Genomic DNA, 6,613 nt, shown 5'->3' with positions numbered 1-6,613 from the left:
CCTATGTATTAGTAATATATAAACGATTCAACACATCCTTGTCCCTCAAATTCAATATTTTCCAAGTTCTTTTGCTGGTGATTAATATATAAAATAATTGAACAAAAAAATAAATATTGAATTTATATATATTAAAAATGAAATACTGGAGTTTTGATTTTATTAAAAAAAAAAAAGGAAAATTGTGCGTTTTGAATTTTTATATATTATTATCATGTTTCATTGGAGCTGAAACCTAGAAAACTTTTATATATTAAAAATTTGTGCTCTTTAAAAAAAGCTGAAAATAATTAAATGAAAAATACTAAAATAATTAATACCAATATTATTAATACATTGTGTTTAATATTATTCTTATATATGCTATCAAATGAACCCTTTAGGATATATTTATAATCTATTTATTTATTCTTACTTGTTATTTTTTGATATGACATACCTATTAAGAAACAATTATTGATATGACTATCTTATAATACTATCCTACTAATTAATGTTAGAATAATATGCCTTAAAAATTATTTGAAGAATAAATAATTAATGCTGAGGTTAAAATATTTTTTTTTTAATCTTTCCTTGATAATATGTCAAAAGTAATAAGTAAAAATAAAAATCTAATTAGGAAAATCATCATAATTAAAATCGAACAAAGGGTGTATGTGTTAGATTAATTAGATGGCTATAGTCGTATTTAAAGAGTGCAATAAGTTATTTAAGAAAAATCAAATTATTTTTGTATTGAATAAATTTGATCCAATAGTATAAGGAATGATAAACTTAATTAATAAATAAAAACGAACAATTATTAAACCTAAACCTACACCAAGCTTCACCTATAAAAGCCGTACGATCGTACTAGGGTTTAGGGTTATAGGTATTAAAACAGTGATTTCTCCTTCCACTGCCCTCGCCGCCGCCGTAACGCTGCCGAGGCGGCGGCAGCGGCCGCATCACTGTTTCATATATAGCCATTTTTACACTAAAATTACTGATTTTGAGTATTAAATGGCCTTTTTTGCAAACAAGACGAGATTTTTTTGGGGATTCCCAGATGGTAAGAACTCTTTTTACACTTCTCTTTTTTTGGTAATTCAAGAAAGTTTTGATCTTTTGTAGTGAAGTTTGCTATACTTTGTTTGTTTGTTATCAGAGGCGGAGTTAGAATTTTTAGTTTATGTGTTTTTGGAATATAATTTTTTTTTTTTTGTTAATTTGTTGTTAATAAGTGGTTTATATGTATATGTGTATATGAAATGGATTAATATTTTTTGATAAACGTGGTGTTCGGGTCAACTTAGCTCACCTCGACTAATTTCATGTTATACCTAGCTCTTTCCATAAAGGCTAGGAGGTCACGGGTTCAAACCATGGAAACAACCTCATGCATAAATGCGGGGTAAGACTACATGCATGATAAGGCCTTTTTGATCTATATGTGTGTGTGTGTGTAAGTACGCGCACGCGTGTGTTATCAAATGAACTTTCAGTCTTTCGAAAACAGCCTCTCTACCTGCCCGAGGTAGTGGTAAGGTCTGTGCATACTTTACCCTCCCCAGTCCTCACTTGGGTATGTTGTTTGTGTTGTTGTTGATACCTCATTGTATCCATCTAGGCTAGGATAGATGAGAATAAATCAGCTAATGTCGAGGAATTTAATGTGATACCTAACTCTGTCTATCAAGGCTAGGATGATGGCTAGGATAGATGACGGTCGTCTAATTTCATGTGATACCTAACTCTCTTGACCAAGGCTAAGATGATGGCTCGACCAATTTCAGGTGATACCTAACTCTAATGATCAAGAATAGGATAGACGAGAATAAATCACCTTGTGTCAACTAGTTTTATGTGATAACTCTCTTTGTCCATCAAGGCTAGGCAAATGAGTATAAATATCTCTATTCAGCTTGGATTTGTTTTATATTTAGGGCGTGTTTGGTATGAAGGATGGTCCTTGGTCCTGAGCCGGGGGTCTATCGGAAACAGCCTTTCTACCCCCGTCGGGGTAGTGGTATGGACTGCGTACATTTTACCCTCCCTAGACCCCACTATGTGGTAATATACTGGGTATGTTGTTGTTGTTGTTGTATTTGTTTGGATTTGAACCTGAGACGTCATGGTTCTCAATCCTCTTCATTGACTACTAAGCCACACTCTTTAGTGCATATATCAAATGAATTTTCTTAACACAAATATAGAATTTGAACTGAAATTATTAGATTTTGTTGAATCTGTTTGTTAATGAGTTGTGTCCTAAATTTTTACAAACTTGTAGCTTTTATTTTTTAATTTCACAAAAGTTCAATCTTGAAGGTCCGATGCCACGTTGACGGTAGCAAAAATGAGTTATGACCGACGATGCTATGATTGGACCAATAACAAGTTTTAATTAACGTTTCGCATTCTGATAGGAATCTGTGTACAGATCTTCAATTCCTTCACAGAGCCGTTTCGTGTGATTGCATTCTTATTTCCTTTTCAAACAAAGTTCAATCTTTGCCTTGACTTGTTAATGAGTCTGTCAAAAATTTGTGTGAATGTCAGTTAGATATTAAGGAGTTTCTTGATGCTTGTCGGGTTTTGACTTATATGGAGTTTAAGTAAGCGAGCAAGACTTTTGAATCTTGTTGTCTTAAATTTAAAGATATGTGTAATGTACCAAAATATCCTTTTTGGAACAGATTGAAAATTAATACATACAACTTGAAACTGGCAAGAATTGGGAGTTATTTTATTTAAGTGAGTCTTGAGAATAGCACTTCTTATGTTTATTCCCAGTTTATCTCTTTTACTTGAGACTTATGAATAGCCATATGTTGCCTTATTTCTTTGGATATCTAATCTTTGTATTGAAGATATTGAAGAACAACCAAATATTCTAAAATTTAACTTTCTTGGGAATCATTAGCTATGAAGGCAGACATTATTTTAGGTTAGCAACTTGTTCTTATCAATGTCAAAATTCCTAATCTGTCCGTTTATTTTTGCACCTATGGCTTGCCTGGGAATTCTGTTGGACTGTTCAATCTCCAGTCAAATCATTGTGCTCAAACAACCCGAGACATGTTTAATTATCTCGTGGAAACAATGTCATCGCTTCCAAAAGTTTGAAACATAATGTTTCAACATCTTCAGCGAGAATGTTTGGAGCATTTGTCTAAAGATGTTTCAAGCATCAATCAGGATGTTTAACGTCTCATAATGTTTAAAGCATTATGGAGATGTTTGAATATCCTGAGTGATGCTCAGTTTTTTTGTGCGTAACTTTACTTCATCAAACTATATGATAATCTTTGTTTTGTTCCTCACAACTAATGTAAGTTGCGTGGGGCTTCTTTTTGTTTCACAAATTTAGTGGACCAAACATCTTTCACTTTTGGTTCCACTAACTTGTGAAACAAAATGGAGTCTCACACAACTTGTGTTAATTTTGTGAGGCACAAAATAAAAATATCGAAATCCACTTTCCTTTCTATCTTCCTCTCACATTTCAAAGTAGAAAAGAAGAGGAAATAAATAACGTGAAGACTGAGAACAAAAATATTGTATAATAAAATTAGGAAGAAGATAAGAGGTGTAAATTTGGAAATGATTTGGATGTGGTAGTGCAACTTTTGTAATCTTAGGAATTATAATATGTACAATAGTTTTTAGTAATTATAATCCAACTCAAACCATTAATCATCATTGACTTGGTCAAAGTTTCTATTTTGTGATTCAGCACTTAGGAGAGCTTTGTATATCAATATCCTACTGAAAATCGGGCAGAGTTTCCCCTGTTTTTGGATATATCCAGAAATTTCTGTCTCCTAATTTAACAACACAGCTAACCAATCATCACCAATATAATGTACCAATATCATCAACAACCTATTCGCAACATAATAATACGAAATCTATCTCACAATACGAGAAGTCAAATACTTCACAAGTCCAAGGTTTAAAAAAAGAATACTCCTAACTCTAATGACTAAGGAGCGTCTTTAAGAGTTTCAAAGAAAAGACCATGACAAATAAATAAGCCTTGTGCCCACACGAACAAGTGCGGGGCGCTCCAGGAATTTCAACTCGTATGCTCTAGTTATATATATATAGGGGGAGTAAGTAACACTTATCCACAACCTTTTAATATGGACAAGTCACAAAACAAGCTGGTATGATAATCAGAAAATATCATGAATCAATGTTCTTTTAGAAAACGATAACCATCATATAAGAAAATCAATTTAGCAATTTGGTAATAACCATCAAATACTATCATATCAAATTTTATTCTTTGGGAGGTTTTCAAGATTGAATCATTTAATCAGTGTGACATTCTACTTCAAGAAATAACCAATAACAGTGGACCCCTTACAAAGAAGTCAAATATCTAATTAGTAGGTCCCTACTGAGGGAGATCAGTAACGATATGCTAGTTCTATCTTCCCACCAGTGAGGGCTGTAACAGTAATCTCTAAATTTGTAACTACCCTGTTCCCCCCTCCCCCTTTTTTCTTTTCCTCTTTTTCCCATTTCCAGATGGGGGCTGCCTATTGGGCTTTAGTCACTTGACTTATTTTACTCATCTTTCCACTTTTAGTTTTTGTTGGAAAATTGCTCCTTTATCTCTTTATTATTGTTTTGATAAAAATATATAAATACTTATTGTCTAATGTGGGGTATCACATTGATCTCTGTTCGCAGGGGTTTACTTGCCTGTTACTTCCATACTCCAAAACTAGATTGAGAAAGATTTTATAGTGGAGTGGAATCCGAAATGTAGCCATCGACTAGAAACTCCTGCAAGTGCCCAAACAAATATGATGTTGCTGAATGTAATCAAGCTTTCTTTGAGAAGCTAAAGGATCTCTTCACTTACTTATTTGAAGGAGTTGGTTCTATGCCTCTCCCTAAAATGTTTACCAGATTGTGCAGGCAGTGAGACATGTTTCAGCTATTTGTATGACCAGAGCATGTGAAAGAGAGGTTGCTTTCTTATCTCACAATGATCAGTCTTCGGAAGTTGATGATATAGTGGTTCGGAAGCCGAGGCGAAAAAAGCTTATGAAGCAACCTAGCTGAATGTTCAAATCAATTGACCACTCGGATTTGGTAACGCAACTATAGCCAAGAGAATGTTCATTAAAAGTGCATGCTTTCTACTTTATTGTTTGAGCATTGTGTTGGTTTCTCAAGCACATGGGAAGAGGAATTTGTCGATTGAAAATTTCGATTTAGCGAACAAAAAGAAGTTGGTCAATGGTCTCAGGTCATTGAGTTAAATAGCTTCTCTTTTACAGACAAATTTCTTTTCCATGTACTTGTGAAATGCTGCACCATGCTCAAACGCCATGAGTGAAATGTTTGCATTTGTAATTATATATATTTTCTTGGCTAGAGTTGTGTTGCCAAGTTGAGTGTTCAATTGATTTGAACCTTCAGGTGAGTTGCTTCATGATCTTCTTATGCCTTAGCTTCATAACTTACCACTATATCATCAATTCTCGGAGTGTGTGGCTACCTAAATGCTCTTGCTATAGTATGCAGACGTTGATGTGATTGGTCGTTAGTGTTGAATTAGGTGCACTTGGAAATGAACAAGAGCAGGAAAACACTTTGTTCTGTAATCCTGCAGCAGTCTCATTTTTTGTCTAGCAGCTGCCAAGAAGGAAAACTTGCTTTTACATCTATATGTATACTTCAGTTTTGTACTCAATTTATGTTTGGTTTAGTTTATTTTTTGTTGGCCTAATTGTATACCGTTGGAGTTTGTGTATAAATATCTGATGTTTGGGTACTATTTGCAGTATTTGTTAAAAAAAAAAATGCACTTCGATGAAATTTACGCCTAGTTGCTGCACAATGACTGCCATTCTTTTGTGCTTGGGCTCTTCCTATTTTTTTGGAGGATCCGACATGGATGATATAGCTAGTCAGTGAAAGGACCATCTTACCTATAGATTATTCTTTTTGTGTTGTTTATTTGTTATGGATTCTTACAAGCCAGCGAGTAAATCAAGCACTCCATCATTGCAGTTTCACCAATTCACCAACTGCTTATATAATAGATCTCAACTTCTTCAAATTTTAAAATGCAGGCATAAAGATTGTTTTATATTTGACATTTTTTTAGTTCAAGGGTTGCTAGACCATACCCCAAAGTGCTTGTCAAGGGCACAAGCGCGTAGCTCGGAGTGATCATGCGCTGCACCTCACATCTTGTCGGAGTTGGTTATGTGTAATTTGCTTGCTGTTCGATTCAACTACATTTACTCCTATTCGTAGCTTAAAAAGAACATAGAAACGAGGGACAATTCGCCCATACAACCAGTGGCAGGATGGCTCTATTGGCAAAGACCATCTGGCAGCCTACACTGGGGGATGTTCTATAGGGAGGAAAGGAAGGCTGGCGATGGAAGTTTCAGGGAACGAAATATTCAAAAGCTTGACCAAATACCTCAATTTTTTAAAATAAGCACTTCTTAGAAAAAATAAGCATTTTTGGAGAAAATTAAGCTTGGCCAAATGGCTAATAGTCAAAGATTCAGTAATACTAGCAGTCAAGGAAGTTTTCATTACTGGTAAGCTTCTAAAGTCCTTCAGCTGTACAACAGGTTACACTAGTGCCTAA

The 6,613-nt window shown here is 34.3% G+C and overlaps 1 long non-coding RNA gene and 1 other non-coding gene across 2 annotated transcripts; both read left to right on the top strand.

Annotated features, from left to right (window-relative positions):
• The first annotated feature begins 795 nt into the window (after positions 1 to 795).
• LOC107875200 lies at positions 796 to 5,782 on the top strand. The gene is made up of 2 exons (XR_007044658.1): positions 796 to 1,054; positions 4,687 to 5,782. It is a non-coding gene; the product is annotated as an uncharacterized LOC107875200 (long non-coding RNA).
• On the top strand, positions 2,313 to 2,467 carry LOC124892521. The gene has a single exon (XR_007050298.1). It is a non-coding gene; the product is annotated as a small nucleolar RNA snoR2/U65 (small nucleolar RNA).
• Positions 5,783 to 6,613: the final 831 nt, after the last annotated feature.

Source organism: Capsicum annuum, chromosome 1 (assembly GCF_002878395.1).
Source record: "Capsicum annuum cultivar UCD-10X-F1 chromosome 1, UCD10Xv1.1, whole genome shotgun sequence".
Taxonomy (NCBI): Eukaryota; Viridiplantae; Streptophyta; class Magnoliopsida; order Solanales; family Solanaceae; genus Capsicum; species Capsicum annuum.
Note: the sequence above shows the minus strand (reverse complement) of the source record. Positions and strands in the feature narration are given on the sequence as shown.